Raw genomic sequence first — 18,464 nt, 5'->3', positions numbered from 1 at the left:
TATATCCTTGGGAAAGTAAGTGTAAGCTACCCTGTCTCAGTGAAAGTCCTGGAAATTGCAGGACTGTCAAAACTGTAGACTTGTCAGCTAAAATGGAGACATAAGCAGCAGGGGGCAAGGAGGAAACTGAGGCTTCTCCTTTCAGTATTACTAGGAGATCTAACATTTAATTGTGATCTGAAAATTTATTATGCTTTAAAAATTTTCATAGAGTCTCCGAGTTTATTTTACTGCCTCTAAAATGAAGGTAATGATCTCTTCCTTGGACACACAGAGATGCTTTACTCACAGATAGAAGATGCCATGCTACAGAGAGAAGAGACAAAATTCTGGGCAGGCTCTTGCAGGTGGGGTAGCCTACATCCCCTGGCTCCTGCTCTCCTCCTTTTCTGTTGTGATCAAGTGTGCATCCCGCCCCCCACTGCCTGACCGCCTGTTACCATGGTGATTGAGGCATTTCTGTGACAGGACAGATTGGTTTTGTAATTTGTGAAATATCATTCTCTATAATAAGGACCAGGCAGTCACGGCAGCAGAAAGGAACGTGATTTGGGGATGCCACCTCTCAGGCACACAGCCCGTGAGAACCTCTAGGTGTCAGTCTCAGATGGGGTGGAGCTAGGGTCCAGTGTCTCTCTGGGTTTACCAAGGAGGGGAGGGGTCACCTGAGTTGAGGGGTTAAAGCAATTGCATAGCACCATTAAGTTTTCCATGTTCCCTTCCCATCAGTTTCCTTTTTATACCTCTTTCTACCATCAAATGTCTATCAGATATTTTGTTTCCTTTTGCCTTGAACATTGTTCAGGCATATATTGGAAGTCAACATAAAGCATCTCATAGTGGACTTTAGACAACCTTTTATTATGGACAATTGCAAATATTAAAAAACAGACAGTATTCAGCCCTTAACTTCATAGTTATCTGTTTATAGCCAATGAAAATTCTTGGAAAATATTACTTACCCATTTGTTCTTTTTATGTTTTGGCTGGCAGTACTGAGGTGAAACTTGGGGCCTCACACATATGAGGCATCTGCTTTACCACTAAGTCATATTCACGGCCTTGTTAAACATTTTTTGAATTGAATCCCAGAAATTACATCACTTCATAAATAGTTTAACAAACCCTTTAAAGACAAGAATAATTTAAAGGGAAGAATAAAAAAGTGGTGCACCCATAGTTGTGTATTGAAGTGATGACAATACCATCCAGACTGACCTTGGAGACCTTTTCATCACCTTTATAGAAGATATGAAGGATTAAATTACTTATTTGTACTTCTTCCCATAAAGACTTAACTACAATGTAAAATTCCTCTCTGAAATAAATGGCTAGAAGATTGTACTTAGTATTTACCAAATATAGGTAACTACTATTTTCAGAGAGTGGGCCTTGGGCTATACAGAACTGTGAAACCTGAGAGTGAACCATTCGATTGGTCTGTTTCACTTCTGAGGCCAATTTCAGGTCACTGAGCAGGCAGAAGTATGGAAACAGTACCCAATAGGCTCATTCAGTTAAGGAGCAAAGATCAGTATTAGAGGCATCTTTCTAGAATTTGGAGGTTCTGTAGCTAAGCCATGAGGAGGAACAGAAAGGCACTACAAGTGCTCTAGACACCTGAAAATGGTAGTGAGGCTGCCCATAGATGGGTGCAAATGTGGGATGAAATGCCACAAGATCTGGAGAGAATGAACCATCACAAAGCAGTAGGTCAAAATATTCCTGGTACTCCCACAGGGGTTTGGAATAGTTTGCAATTGCGACCAGCCAGAAAATTTTGGAATATTTTCAATCTGTTTACAAGAATTTAAACCTCTGACTTTGGGTGTGCAATTGCAATGGGTTAAAACATAGGGAAAATGCAGGCAGATCAATATTGCAGATTACTATAAATTCTGATCTAGATCCCACAGCCCGGGAACCAGTTATCAAGAGCAGTTTCCTTTTAAATCATGATAACTTTCATGGTGTAAAGATAGGCAATGTTACAATCCATCCTGCAAGATTGTCTTACTTTTTAAAAATAAATGTGTTGAATATTTGTAAACTTCCTTCATCTACCTCATTTGCTATAGGAAATGAAAAAAGTAACTTTTTAACTAATACTATACATAGTTTTCATGAGTGTTTGTTGTTCTCTAACTGTGAAATAAAAATATATTTTGATTTCTACCATAAGTTGCTGACAGAGGCCTCCTGAAACCCTGATAAATTTCTAAGTAATAAAGTCACAAGAAACCTCTGTTATGTTGAGTCACCTGTTAGGTGACTTTGGGTGGGTTTCTCTCTGAGGGAGAGACCAAGAGAGACCAAGCAATGTTGAAAAGCTTTGCTTCTCCCTAGAGGAGAGGGGAAAGGAGCTGGAGATAGAGATTATATTTTATCATGACCATGTGAGGAAGTATTCATAAAATCCCATTAATTTGGGCTTCCAAGGGCTTCCAAATTAATGAACATGTGGAGTTCTAGGCATAGTGGTACACCCCGAAAGAGCACAGTGGCGCCCTTTGTTTTGTATTTCTTGAATAACCTTTTGCATCTTTCCCATCCATTTGTTCCTAAATTATATCTTTTAAAAATAATAACAATACACACACACCAACTTCTTTGAGATCTGTGAGCAAAGTTCTAGCAAATTCACTGAAACCGAGGAGGAGGTAGTAGGAACCTCTAACTTCTAGACTACTGGGAGTGGTGGCAACAACCTAGGCTTATGACTGATGTCTAAAGTGTGTGTTTGTGTGTTTGTGTGTGTGTGTACATGTGGTATGTTTCATAGGACTGAACCCTGCCTTCACCCCTGGAACCTGACACTCCCTCTGGGTCAGAAAGTGTCAACATTTAATTGTGGATACCCTATATCAAGAGAATTCATTTATGTTGGTGATAAGAAAACTCTGTACACATTTGGTGACCTAAGGGGAACTTTTTTGTGGGGTAGTTCAGGACACTCATGGGGAAGAAAGACCCAGTGGGGAAGATTTGGGTTTTTACCATAGGAACTAAAAACTAAGGTTTTTCCATTTGTCTATTATTAGAAAGCTTGATATGAACTTCTTAAAGTTCAAGTTAATTTTTTTTTTATAAATCCAAGTAATTTATTTGTTTTTTGTTTTGGGGCCATATCTGGCTGTACTCAGGGCTCACTCCTGGGCCTGCACTAAGGGATTACCCCGGCAGTGCTCAGGTTCTGGTAATCAAACCCTGGTTGGCAGCAAATAATGCAAGTTCCTACCTGCTATACTATCTATGGCTCAAAGTTAAAATAATTTTTATTAGCATTCTTCATCTCAAAACCTATTAATGTGTCTTTAGTAACATCATGAGGAATATGAATAGTATTGATTTCCTTAAGTCACATTTTTTTATTTATCTCAGTGTATTCAGTATGAGTATATGCTTCTTTTTAAACATCTATCTACAGCATACCATTCCCAGATTCTGCTCTCATTCCGAGTCCTGTCTATGTATGAATTTGTGTGTGTGCATATAAGAGAGTGGGGAGGGCTGCCCTAAGAACATCTGGAACATTATACTTACGGAAGAAAGTAATAGAGAGATACCAGCTTAGATAACTTTCCAACTCGTAACACTATTGCTGATATGTGACCTTGATTCATTGATTCATCATCTATATACTTATATTTATATCAAGAAGGCCAACACTTGTTATTTGTTTATTTATATTTTTTCAGTGCTGGGTATTGGACCCACAGCTTCACTCATTCAAGGCAAGTGGTCTAACGCTTGTCTATATTCTTGTCCAATAATTGTTTCCCAAAGCTATCTTACTCCTAGATTGATGATAGGGTGTTATATATAAGGTATTAAATAGGACTTAAATGGGGGCTGGAGCAATAGCACAGTGGGTAGGGCATTTGACTTCCACGCAACCGACCCAGCCGAGCCGGGTTCGATTCCTCCGCCCCTCTCGGAGAGCCCAGCAAGCTACGGAGAGTATCTCGCCCCCACAGCAAAGCCTGGCAAGCTACCAGTGATGTATTCGATATGCCAAAAACAGTAACAAGTCTCACAATGGAGACGTTACTGGGCCTGCTCAAGCAAATTGATGAACAATGGGAGGACAGTGACAGTGACAGGACTAGTTGGGAATGTAAGTTAGAATAAAAACATGTAGTGATGGATGGAGAGATAGTACTGCATGCAACTGACTCTGAATTGATCCTGGTATTGCATATAGTCTCCAGACACTGCCAGAGTGAGCCCTGAGCACAGAGCCTGGAGTATCCCCTGAGCACCACCCGATATGCAAACCCACCTCTACTTGGCCCCAGATTCTACTGCCAACACACACACACAAACACACACACACACACCACCTCTATTTGGCCAAGAGTTTGTCCCCCAACCACTGCCAACACACACACACACACACACACACACACACACACACACACACACACACGGAGTCAGGTAATAGTATTTATTGAACCACCAAGCTGGTGTTTCAGTGCTAGGGTCTGAGGATGCAGCACTGCTCAGGTGATGCTCAGGGGACCAGGTGCTGCTAGGGATTCAACTCCAGTTAGGATACATGCACCGTAATTCCTGCATTCTTTCCCCCAATGTTAGAGTGTCTTTTAGGGAATAGGTTATCTACTTGGGCCAGAGTGAAGTATATGGATATTAGTTTCAATCTTTAATCAAGATCTGCTGCATCCTTTCATTTGAATTTCAGTTGGGAAAGCTTCTTCCAAATTTTATGGCAGGTAGGCTGCTGGGGTGAGGAGGTGCAGGAAGGAGCTCTCATCATATTCTGCCCAGATATTCGGGCTCTTGTACCTCCCCCAAGTTCTCACAGACAGACCTTTGCTGCTGCAGAGAAGTGGAACGCTGACCTGGGAATAACAGCTCTGAGCTGATGTCAGTTACTTTTAAAATAGCTTATTTAAAAATCTCTTCAGTGACCTCAGCTACACTTAATGCCACTTAGCTCATCGGGACGTGGGCAGGAAACGTAAGAAGGATGGGTGACAACTGGTACTCCAAGCAGCTGTATCTTAAGAAGCCCAATTTAGGAAAGAGCTTGTCTGAACAGGTTGAGGATGGAAGATCCCCTGGGTATCCAGTGACCGTGATGCAGATTTAGAACAAGAGTATCCCCAGTCCCGCTAGCTTGAGGGTAAATCTAGCTCCACAACAACAGTTGCACATGGTATTTCTCGAGTTCTATACATACCTTTTGTGATGGGAGCTCTGTCCTCTTTCCTGGTTCCCTTATGCAGTTTGGAGATCCAGCAGATGACTCATGGGCTCGTGGACATGGCCCTCTCGGTTGCCCTGGGTTTCCCTGCTTGTGCTCCTTGCTATCGCTTTTGCAACTCATGATTTACTAAGCAGGCCAGGTCTGCTGAGGTTTGCTGTGTGCAGGCTGCGGACAGTACCTGATGCCAAGGATGCTGATATCAGCACTGACAGAGCGTTGGCTCCTTGCAGAGCTGGAGGAGGTTGCTGCCAGCCCAGGTGCATATGGCTAAAGCTCCCTGAAAAGCTGGGCTGAGTATTCTGTAACATTCACTGTGCTGAAGTTGCAGCAAAATAGACTCCAATGCTAAAACACACAACTTCCAGGACACTGTACATGTTACTATTGAAATGTTATGCACTGTAAGTAAACACGTAGTTATTTTTAAAGCATCAGTTTATTCCATAGCATTGAGATAATCACAGGACTCTATTTTCAGTCTAATAAAATTTTGTATTTTCTATGTAAAAATTAGCACCAAAAATCTCCAACTGGTTGTTTTCTGCTTTCCCCACTTATTTCTGTTGAATGGCTTTTGTATACATACAGATTAAATCGTTTAAATTTTTATTCTTGCACATTTAGATTTCCCCCTGATTTCCAGACTTGAGATAGATTTCCAAGTGAAAAATAGATTCAATTTTATTACTAAATAGACAAATTCATTTATCAATTTAAAGACAAATGAAATGGTCACTTTAGTTAGAAGGACTCATTTTGTTTCTTGGGATGAGCAGGTGAGTGAGCATAATGGTCCCTGGTGGAGATTGTCTCTCCCTCAGCCAGTATCTAAATTTTCATTTGTATTAGCACATTGATTGGCAAAAAGAATCTTACTCATTTTATTCTCACAGACAGTATATAGGAATCTCCTTGCTTTCATCAAAATGCAAGCAATTTTTAAGACTGACAAGCAATAAATGTCATATCCTAATTGTTTTGGTTTAAAATTTAAAAATATAAAATTATTTAAAAAATAAAAATAAAATTATTACAGAGATGAGCATTTTTCATCCTTATTAATGAATCTTGTAAAATTCTTTTTCATGCCTTCACTATATTTTTTTCCTCTTGAATTTTCTTTTTCCATTAGATTTTCTGTTCTTTCTTGTTTAATTAATTATTTTTTTGTGTGTGTGTTTGGGCCACATAAGGTAGTGCACAGAGCTCCGTGTATAGGGATCACTCTGGTGATGCTCAGAAGACCATAGGTGGTGCTGAGAATTAAACCCATGTCAGTTGTATGTGAAGCCAATGCACTACTTGCAGTACTATTACTCCAGTTACTTGTTCTTTCTATATTTTAAAGTGATCTTTTTGGTATTTTATGCTTATTTCTTTCATATACTTTAAGGTGTCACTTATGATTTGAAAGTAAAAGGCCAGTACTATTGCTTATAAAGCACTTACTATGTTCCAGACACTCATCTCAGAACAGTATGTACATTTGCCATTTGCTTCTTCTAGCAAGTTTTTGAGGTGAGTGCTATTATAATCTTAGTGTTACAAACAAGGAAACTAGGTCTTCAAGAAGAAAAATGGCTAGGAAATCTAGAGCTGAGAGTAGAACACAGGCAGCAGATTTAGTAACATGGTCTTCACCTCTCTTCATCACCTTTCTCACAGGCCCTTCTTGTCTGATTTACTCTGCACCTCTCTCAGAGGTGGGGGACTATTTCTGGCTTCTGCATTTTGCAGAAGAGACCTGAAGACCTAAAGCCATTTACCTAACCAGAGAGGTAGATTTAGAATTTGAATGTGTCTCCAAGTCCAAGCTTTTCCTCTATCTCCACTCTCAAGTCTCTCTCTCTCTCTCTCTCTCTCTCTCTCTCTCTCTCTCTCTCTCTCTCTCTCAATTTAAAAATGTTATTTATTTATTTATTTATTTTGGCTTACAATACTATGAATAATCCCAAGGCCCTTCTTTTAGGAGAACCTCTTTCCAGAAGTTCTTTGCGGGGTTGAGTGAGTTCAGTTGGGCTTTGGAAGATCTTGCTAGAAATCAAATGACTTTGTGGTCAGTCTTCTGTGCTCCTTTAAAACTGGGTAATTTAGAATAAACATTCCCTGCCTCCATTCTAAAGGGTGTACATCATGAGATAGTGCATTAGTTCCAGGGCGGGTCAGTTTCTCAAGACACACTTGAGTCTGTAGGACCCTTGTATTTCACTGAGCCACTTTCTTTTGCTCTGGGCCACATCCTGCCTCCCACACAGTTGTTTTTGGAAGCAAAAGTTAATCTGCATGGGGGAGGGAAGTACTAGAATATACCATCTCTTTGAAAGGAGATTTCAGGGTCTGCAGTACAGGCAGTCCTTAAGAAAACTCACCTGGGGTGGAAGAGTGAGTTAGTAGGGGTAGAGCGGGTAGAGAACTTGCTTTGCATATGGTTAACCCACGTATGATCCCTGGCACTGTATATGGTTCCTCAAGTTCCCCCAGGAGTGACCCCTGAGCAAAAAAACAAGAGAAAGCCCTAACCATAGTCGGGTGTGGCCCTATACCTTATTCTCACCACACACCCCCAAATTTGCCTTATGGTGGGAAATGAAACAGGTAACTGAAATGAAACAGGTACCTTATGAAACAGGTAACTTAGGCCACTAAGGAAAGTCACATGTTGATGGTTAGATCAAAGGCATCTAGCCTCTTAACATCATGGAGTTATTATGCCATCTCAGATCACTCAGACTCTCTTTATTACACCAGAGGAATAAACTAATGTAAGTTTCTGTTTTATTTGTTTGTTTCTTTTCTGGTGGGTTGGGCCAGACCTGGTGTTTCTCATGGGCTATTCCCATCTCTGTGATCAGAGTGACCCCTGAGGGTGCTCAGAGGACCATGTGCTGAACCTACAATAAACTCCCTGAGGTTGGCTGCATGCAAAGCCAATGCCTTACCTCCTCACTATCTCTCTGACCCTTTGTTTATTTTTTATAGCTACTTGTGTGCAAAGAAAATAAACATGATAATATATTACACTGTATTATTCATCACCAAAATACAAATTAAAACCATAATAAAATATTTCTATCTACCAGTTTGCATAAATGGAGGTCAATGTGGTGACCAATATGTTTGGCCCAGGTACAGGAATTGAACCAGGGATCTCACTGTTTGGATCAGAAACTTTTTCTTTTTCTTTTTTTAAAATTTTTTAATTTTTAATTTTTGTTCACTTTTTCTAATATCTCTTTATCTCCATTCTCAGCTATGACTGCCCTAGCATTTTCTCTTCTTTCTTATTCATTATTTCTAAAATAAAGTTTTTAAACTGGGATTATACTTCACATGGTAAACCACATACTTAGCACATGTAAGTCCCTGGAAGGTACATAGGTAGATATGGAAAGTCCTAGGACTGCAGATTTCCTAATACCTTCTGGTGGCCCATGAGGGTTGCAAGTTTGAACATGACTGGGAGCGACTATGGCACTCTAGAACCTCTGGGGTTAGCCCATATAGAAGATGGGAAACATGCTCAGAGCTGATGGGCCCTGATAATGAAAAGGATGTGAACTTCAGACTGTAGTTTGCTGAAAACAGGCAGGGCCATTCATGAGATACTTGCAAAATGGGCAAACAGATTCTATTAGTATTAGCCTGTCTCCTACTTGCATACTGAGACTGAAAAACCTGTGTAGAGGATTCCTATAAGGTATGGTCAAGGTATTATCTCCCCATTGTTACATTTCCCCCAATTTAGAAGGGAAGACATGTTTTTCTATTTTCACATCAAGTGAGAGCAACTTCAGAGGGATTTTCAGAATGTTTCAAAGGTTTTAAGAAATGTGAGGCGTAGAGTTGCCCTCAGTTGAAAGCAGACACAAAAGACATGTACTGGAACGAAGCTGTAGTCTTGCTGCCTGAAGACTGAACTCTTGGACCCAGATGCTGGATGCAGGCATCATGAGATAAAGCCTGCCTTAAGCAAGTTGCCTTAGAGTTGGCTAAAATAGCATCCAACCATGAGGTGGTATAAGAAGCCCCTTACAGAGATCTTATTTGGTAAAACTCATACTAGAAAGTGAAGAAAGAGTGGTAAGAAAGGAAGATCATGTCCTCATCAAAGAAATTGTCATCATTCATCTCTGATGGCAGAGACAGGATGGACATCTTGGGAGAGAAGGAACCAGCCATGATGCTTGTGACATACTTGTTATTATTCATTGTGATTGATATACTTTTATTAAAGTCCATGATATCTTTAGGCTTGCTTTATTTTTCTCCAGTGCCCCTTCTCTGCCCTGAGAGTCAATTAAGGATCCAAAATTACATAGTTTTGTTTTCTCAGCTCCGTTTTGACTGTGATAATTTCTCAAACTTTTCTTGTTCATGATGACTTTGATGTTTTTGAGGAGCCCTAGTCAGGAACTTTGCAAATGTTCCCCAATTGAGGTTTGTCTGATGTGTTTTTCATGATTAGTATCAATACTGCCAATATTGATACTGGCAGTATCCATACTGCCAATCTGACTTACTACATTTGGTGTTGATTTTGATCATTAGGCTTAGGTCAAGTTTGTCAGGTTTTGCTACCATGAAATTACTCTTTTCTCCCCTTTCCTTATGTGCTCTTTGAAAGGAAGTCACCCTGAGCAACCCACAATTAATGGATTGGAATTTGAACTTTATCTCCTAGAGGCTGACATATTTACATAATTAATTGGAATTCTTAGAATCTTGGAAAGACTCTGTCCCCCTTACTTGTTGATTTATTCAATCAGTTGTTTATCTACATTTACATTGGGCTGGAGTGATAACACAGTCGATAGGGCATTTGCCTTGCATGCAGCCAACCTGGGTTCAATTCCTCTGCCCCTCTCAGAGAGCCCAGCAAGCTACCAAGAGTATCCGCCCGCAAGGCAGAGCCTGGCAAGCTCCCTGTGGCATATTCGATATGCCAAAAACAGTAACAACAAGTCTCACAATGGAGATGTTACTGGTGCCCGCTTGAGCAAATCGATGAACAATGGGAGGACAGTTCTACAGTGCTATTTTTCATTGGGCTATAATCCAAAAATATTTTGTTTGCTTTGTGGTAATGTTCTAATGTTGGCCATTGGGAGCTATTTAAGTTGGCTGCTGTGTCCCTTGATACAATCCATCACTATGGCTTTATTTATTTTCTTTAAATTAAGATATTCCTTCAATTAATTAGCATGTACTTTCTGGTACTACTTGATGCTCCTGGCTAATCTTGTATACTTCTTGCCCAGAAGTAGAATTAGCCATTTCTCCAAGGAATTTTTTCCTTTCACTGAACGTCTGGACATTGTGTGTGTCTTGGTTCTTCGGGGCTGCTATATTAAACTATCACAGGCTGGCGATATGACTCAAAGGTGGAGTATATGTCTCACTTGTGTAAGGTTTTGGGTTTTATCCCTGGAACTATACATATACTGTATCACTGTCCTCCTGTTGTTCATTGATTTGCTCGAGTGGGCCCAGTAACGTCTCCCTTATGAGACTTATTGTTACTGTGTTTGGCATATTGAATACGTTACAGGTAGCTTACCAGGCTTTGCCATGAGGGTGAGATACTCTCAGTAACTTCGCCAGCCTCTCCGAGAGGGGCAGAGGAATCGAATCTGGCTCAGCCAGGCTGGCCGCAGGCAAGGCAAACGCCCTGCCGCTGTGCTATCGCTCCAGCCATATACAAAAATCTATAATACCCCACAACGACCTAGGTTTGATTCCTCCACCCCTAGGTGGCTTTTTGAAATTAATTTTGGGGTAGCACTGTAGCCTGGCAAGCTCCCCATGAGGTATTCGATGTGCCAAACACAGTAACAACAAATCTCAAAATGGAGATGTTACTGGGCCCACTCGAGAAAATCGATGAGGACAGTGTTACAGTGCTACGCCACAACTAATTTCAAAAAGCCACCTAGGGGCTGGAGCAATAACGCAGAGTGTAGGGCATTTTCCTTGCATGCAGCCGACTCGGGTTAGATTCCCAGCATCCCATATGGTCCCCTGAGCACCGCCAGGGGTAATTCCTAAGTGCAGAACCAGATGTAACCCCTGTGCATTGCCAGGTGTGACCCAAAAAGGAAAAAAAAAGTCACCTCGCTGTCAAATTGTCCCAGGTAGATTGATCTCTGGGCTGGAGCGATAACACAGCGGCAGGGAGTTTGCCTTGCATGCAGCCAACTTGGCCCACCAGAGTTCAATTCCTCTGCCCCTCTCGGAGAGCCTGGCAAGCTACTGAGAGTATCTCGCCCCTAAAGCAAAGCCTGACAAGCTACCCGTGATGTATTCGCTATGCCAAACACAGTAACAACAAGTCTCACAACGAAGACATTACTGGGTCCGCTCGAGCAAATCCGTGAACAACGGGAGGACAGTGCTACAGTGCAGATTGATCTCTGGGTTAGAAACAGGGGCTTTCCTAGAATGGAGCTGGCAGACTCCTCCCTTTCCAGAGAGGCTCTGCAGCAGCACAACCAACCTTCTCAGAGAAATGAACAGCCCAACTCCACAGCTCCTGGAGTGTCCTGGAGCGTTACAGAGCGTTACACATGTGGCTGTGCAACATCACCTCCATATTTCACAGTGCTAGCATCCCAGTAGGGCCACAGCAAATATGATGGGGAATTTGTGCAGAAGCCCACCAAGCTCAGTGGGTGAAAACAATAACACAAAAGGCTAATTCACAGCACCAAACAGCTCTAAATCTTTAGACAATGATTTTAGTAATGCTATTGTGAGGCATAATAGTTATTACAAACTGACTTTCACTGATCTATTTTCTGATTCATTTGCCATTTTGTTGTAACAAGCAATATAAAGTAAATTTGTTTGTACCTGCTAATGGGGCAGACTTAAGGGCATGGGTGGGTGAAACGACCATATTGTGAACAACTTTGTAAATCACAGTGCTTCAATTTTAAAAAATCTATAATAAACCACCATGAATGTGATGGCGTATATACAATAGAAATTTGTCCCTTAGTTCTAAAGGGTGGATGTCTGAGAGCAGAGTGTCCAAATTAATTTCCGACAAGGAACTTTTTTCAGGGTTGCAGACTTGTATCATCACAGGTGATATGAGGAGAAAGGGGAGGGGGAAGATAGAGAGAGAGTGAGAGAGACGGGGGGGAGGAGAGAGAGAACAAGCTTCTTAATGTCTTTTTATAAGGATACCTGTAGACTACAATAATCTTGAAGCTGTATAGTGTTTCTTTCCAGAATAAAGGACAGATTTCATATTTGTTTACTGTCCTGCATAATAAAAAATAATGCCTTTCTCTGAAATAAAGTTGGGGCTGATCTGCTTCTACCCCATGAGAAAAACTTCAGATCTGTAAGCTATGTGTTCTTCAGTTGCAAGATGAGCTTGCATCCTTCTGGGTAACTCAGAGCACCTTGAGCAAGAGAGACCACACAAAACACAAACATAAAACTTCTCCTGCTCAGTGTATATGATTAACCTAGTCCAGAGCCCTGTCTTCCATCAGTTTCCTTGGAACTATGTCAGTAAGCCTGTTAGTTTGCACATAGAGTGAAATCTCTGACTCATGACAAGTTTTGACACTTTTTTAACTTAGACTTAGCACTGGTGTTGTTCTGCTATTTCTCAGCCAAGTGTGAGGCATTTTTTTTGAGCTGCTAATGCTAACGAATATTTTTTGAACTTAGTAAATAAAATAAATTGAAAATTAAATCATGACACATATAGTACAAAATGAAAGCTTAATCAGTATGAGTCAACATGCCATAATTTGCTCAAAGAAGAAGTTAAGAACATAGAAGCCAGAGTGATAGCACAGTGGGGAGGGCCTTGCACGCGGCGAACCCGATCTCAACCCCTGGCATCCCATGGGATCCCCCAAGTACCGCAAGAAGTAATTCCTGAGTGCACAGCCAGGAGTAACCTGAACATCGCTGGGTGTGACCCAGAAAGCAAAATAAAACCCCAAAACCCCCCAAACAACCAAACAAAAAAACACTTCCCCCCCAAAAAAAAGCAAGTTAAGGACGAGGAGTGCCATACTCTATGCCACTGATGTACCAAGAGTCAAGAGCAGCACACCACATCTGGTGGGATATAAATTAGAATAAATCAGTTTTAGTGGATTATTCAAAACAAGCATGAAAAATAAATTATTTAGGATCTGCCTCTGGGACAGGCTTTGGTGGTAGTGGGAAAATTCGAGATAATGGTGGCGGTACGGTGTAATGATGTTGGGATTGGTTTCAGAATATTGAATGTAATAAATTATTGTGTACAACATCATCGCTCCAGTCATGGAGCTGGAGCGATAGCACAGCGGGTAGGGCCTTCGCCTTAAAAGAGGCCAACATGGCCGACCCGAGTTCGATTCCTCCGCCCCTCTCGGAGAGACCGGCAAGCTACCAAGAGTATTCGATATGCCAGACACAGTAACAACAAAGTCTCCAATGGAGACGTTACTGGGCCCACTCGAGCAAATCGATGATCAACGGGAGGGCCTTTACCTTTACCTTTACCTTTACAACATCATAAAAATAAAAAATAATAATAAAAATAAATACAAAAGGAGTGTCTGAACAAAAATAACAATAAGAAAGTAGAAGTCAAGGACAGGTTTATATGGAACGAAGGAAGGTTAAAATCCATTTACAAATGATCAAAAATTCCTGGCTTTTTCCATGTGAGAGTGGAGAGTGAAGTCTATTGAAATCCACCAGATGGAATGTATTTGCACATTTATGGATAAACATTATTTAAAAAAAATTTATTAGTGAAACACCATGAGGTACAGTTGTAGACTTACAAATTTTTGTGCTTGGGTTTCAATTATACAGTGATCAAATACCCATCCCTCCACCCATGTTCGTTTTCCATCACCATGGATCCCAGTATCCCTCCCACCTCCCATCCCCCCCATTCCACCCTGCCTCTGTGGCAGGGCATTCCCTTTTGTTCTCTCTCTCCTTTTGGGTGTTGTGGTCTGCAAAAGAGGCATTGAGTGGCAATCATGTTCGGTCTATAGTCTACTTTCAACATGCATCTCCCATCCTAGGAGGATCCTCCAAACACCCTTTATTTGGTGTTCCCTTCTCTATCTGAGCTACCTTTTCCCCTAGCATGACCGCTGGCCTCTAAGCCATGGAGTAATCCTCCTGGTACTTATCTCGGTTATTCTTGGTTATTAATCTCCTATTTTGTTACTTTATGTCCCCCAGATGAATGCAATCTTTTTATGTCTGTCCCTTTCTTTACTGACTCATTTCACTTAGCATGATACTTTCCATGTAATACCACTTGTACGTAAATTTCATGACTTCATCTTTTCTAACAGCTACATAGTACTCCATTGTGTAGATGTACCAAAGTTTCTTTGACCAGTCATCTGTTCTTGGGCACTCAGGTTTTTTCCAGATTCTGGCTATGTAAAGAGTGCTGCAATGAACAAACAAGTGCAGATGTCACTTCGACTATGCTTTTTTGCCTCTCTGGGATATATTTCCCAGGAGTGGTATTGCTGGGTCAAATGGGAGCTCAATTTCTAATTTTTTGAGAAACGTCCATACTGTTTTCCAAAAGGGCTGAACCAGTCGGCATTCCCACCAACAGAGAAGGAGGGTCCCTTTCTCACCACATCCGCACCAGCACCGGTTGCTTTTGTTCTTTTGAATGTGGGCCAGTCTCTGAGGTGTGAGATGGTATCTCATTGTGGTTTTGATCTGCATTTCCTTGATGATTAATGATGTAGAGCATTTTATCATGTGCCTTTTTGCCATTCAGATTTCTTCTTTGAGAAAGTTTCTGTTCATTTCGTTGCCCCATTTTTTTAAATGGGGTTGGATATTTTCTTCTTGTGGAGTTCAACCAGTACTTTATATATCCTTGATATCAACCCCTTGTCAGATGTGTATTCAGTGAATATATTTTCCCATTATGTAGACTGTCTTTGTATTTTGGTCACTGTTTCTTTTGAGGTGCAGGAGGGATAAACATTATTTACATTGCTATGACTTTTCCAGTATTTTACAGTTATGAAAATAATTCAAGTACAAGAAGCACAAATTTCATAGAAGCAGAAACCTGTAAAGATAAGCTGTAAACAACGCATTTTTTTTGTTTAATTGAAGATGCACTACAATTTATTTATGTATTTATTTTGCTTATACTAGACTTCACTTTTTGGGGACACTAATGAAATTCACTGCACTTGTAAGCCATTAATCTATTATGGGAGAAATAAATTAAAGGCCGAGATTTTAAGAAGTCTAGATGCTCATACATAAAACACACGTTGAAATAGCTTCTAATTATCTGCCCTAGAAGTAGTATCTGACAGCTGAAGAGCACTTGCTGAAACTGTGGTAAGAGAAAAGAGGAAGATGTAAATAAGGATGTCACTGATAAGTTGCTTCCTTCTCTTCACCACTAGGTGTTGCTAAGCAGGCATGAAGGCCTTTGACAGGAGGCTAAAGCTTCTAATCCATCCAAAATATTTCAGTTAATTGATCAATTTGGGAAGTAACTTTGTGGCAAGAAATTCTACCTAGCTCAGGGCCCAGAGCACAAAAAATTATTTAATGTATCTTTATAGCATTTCTTTGTCTGCCTGCCTTCCTTCCTTCCTTCCTTCCTTCCTTCCTTCCTTCCTTCTCCTTCCTTCCTTTTTTCTCCTTCCTTCTTTCTTTCTCTCTCTATTTCAGAGGGGGAGGGTTCAAACTTGGCAGTGCCCAGGGCCTGTTCCTAGATCCATGCTTGGGGAATCATGAGTTACTGAGGTTAAAACTTCAGCCTTCTGTATGTGCATTAGCTTTATGAATTATACTCCTGATCCTGTGACACATATCTCTTGAAGTAAATTATTCTGAATGCAGATCCTTTTATACTTATCTTAAACATATGACATCTGAACATTCTTAAGGCCGCAGGTCATATTAGGTCAGTGGGAGACAGCATGAAAAATTAGACATCGATTGATTAAGCAATCGTAGTATATTTATCTATACATTTTACTTGAGACATGTAGAAACTATTCCTAGTGTCTGTTCAAATATAAAGCAAAATACTTGTTTATGCACAGCTATAGCTTTGCATCTGAGGGGCACTACATTATCTCTTGAGCCCAACTGGATGTGACCCACTGAGCATAGATCTAGAAATCACCCCCAAACACCACCAGGCGTGCCCCTCAAACTTCCTCCACTAAAAACACAAACATGGCAAATTATCCCTTTATTTGTTTCTGTATTGCTTGGGGAAAATATTGGTTCTTCCTCTCCTATTATCCTAAGCCTCGCTAACTGCTTAACAACTTTGGCACAATAAGAAGTAGATGGCATCTATATGCTCATTGTAATTTTATTTGATCTATATAAGCATATAATAAAAAGTAAGGGGCTGGGGAGATATCGCAAAGAGCTGGAACTCTGGCCTGTGTGGTCCCCTGATTACTGCACTAAGGGTAACCCATGAGTACCACTGGGTGTGGCTCCCCCTACAAAAACAGGTGGAAAATAGGCAGAAACTGCTGGTTAGATAGAGTTGGAAGGAAGCAGGAGGGTGAATGAGGCAGCTCATAGAAAGCCCCAAGAATAGAACTTCTTCCTGTCCTAATCTATTCTGACTCTTCATAGGCCTTCCATGTGTTTTGGGGTTCTTTAACTTCTCTATTATTAGTAGTTCCTTTAGAGAGCAAAAATACTGCAGGTAGGTTACTTGCCTTGCATGTCAAACAAAAAAGATTGTCCAGCTCTTCTCTCCAATGGGCACTGGATAGGATTGTCAGTTAATGTGTTCCCCCTTTATTGGAGAGCTAAGCACTAAGTCAAGTCAGTCCACTCAAAAGCCCAAGGAATGGAACTATGGTTGAGCCTGAAAAACACTGCAAGTTTTTCATTTTGCTCAATGAAACTCTCTATTAGTTCTTGTTTCCTGTAACCTCACCACTCTCCTGCTTTCTGTTATTTTTTGCTATTGTCTGTTTTTGTCTTGAGGTCCCCGTTGTGGCACTCAGGATTGCTCCTGACTCTGCCCAAGGATTACTCCTGATGTAGTACACAGAACTGCATGGGGTCAGTCCTCTGAAAGGCATGGTGTCTTCTCCTGTGCTCTCTCTGACCCGTGCTTTCTGGTTTTTCAAAGACAGCAATCTTCATTTTTCCTTTAAGTCTGTGACCCAGCTCCACTCTTCTAATACATTTATTATTTCATGCTTATTATTATTTACCTATTTTGGCCAGAGATGCTTTCAGTTGACGACAGTCAAATAAACTGATGGTATAATGAGGAACTAGTCACAAATCTGGTTTTAGGGTTGGATAGATAGTTCAAACGAATGACAGGCAAGCTTAGCATGTGTGAGGCCCTGAGTTTGATTCCCTTCACCTCATGGGTCTCTTAGCACTGCTGGGTACATACCTAGTGGTCCCCAGCACTCCTAGGCCCGAGAAACCCCAAGAAGTACTCAAAGGAACTCTGGGGCTGCACTTAGTGATACTCTGGGGATTATGTGATGCTAGAAATTGCATCTGGGTTGGGCACTTGCTAGGCATGCTCCTTAACCACTGTATTTTCTCCCTGGCTCCTTATCTTTATCATCATATCTAAAAATTGCATAGGATCCAGCCTCTTAACCCATCACTTCTGTCATCATCCTATTTCCAAGTAAGGTCACATTCTAAGATTTGGGGCTTAGGCTGTTTTAGGGGGATGGATACAATTCTACCCATACCAAGAAAGCTGACAGAAGTTGTTTGAAGAAGAATTGGTGGTCAAATAAGTTTGGGAAACAGGCCCAAAGAGTGTTACAATAGAATTCTGGCCTGTCACATTTAGGGAGGGGTTTCAGTTTATTCATCTAAAGGAGAGGCACCAAACTCAGACTATCGTGAACAATTTCTCCAACCTATTTGTTGTAGACTTTCTCCAGACCTTTTTGGAACTGCCTTTCCTGTGGCCACAGTTCTTCAGGCTCAGTGGGAAGCAGTCCCTTGGGAAGCTTCCTCCCTCTCTGTCAGGACCCACCTCCAACGTGTTGAATCACCTTGTAGTTCCTCCTGTCTGGACATGATGGTGATAGATAGGGATGCATGCTCCTCTTTAGTTTCTTGTCAGGATCCCATTCAGTGAGGTAGGTTGGAAATCACTTTGGCATACACACAGGTATGACTTAATAGCAGTTATCCTTGTTATGCTAACCTGACTGTTTTTGGGGTTTTGATTAAGCATTTCCAGGATCTCAGA

The sequence above is a fragment of the Sorex fumeus genome, unplaced genomic scaffold (assembly GCF_029834395.1).
Source record: "Sorex fumeus unplaced genomic scaffold, SorFum_2.1 ptg000006l, whole genome shotgun sequence".
Lineage (NCBI taxonomy): Eukaryota > Metazoa > Chordata > Mammalia > Eulipotyphla > Soricidae > Sorex > Sorex fumeus.
The sequence above is the reverse complement of the archived record's forward strand: the minus strand, read 5'-3'. Positions refer to the sequence as shown.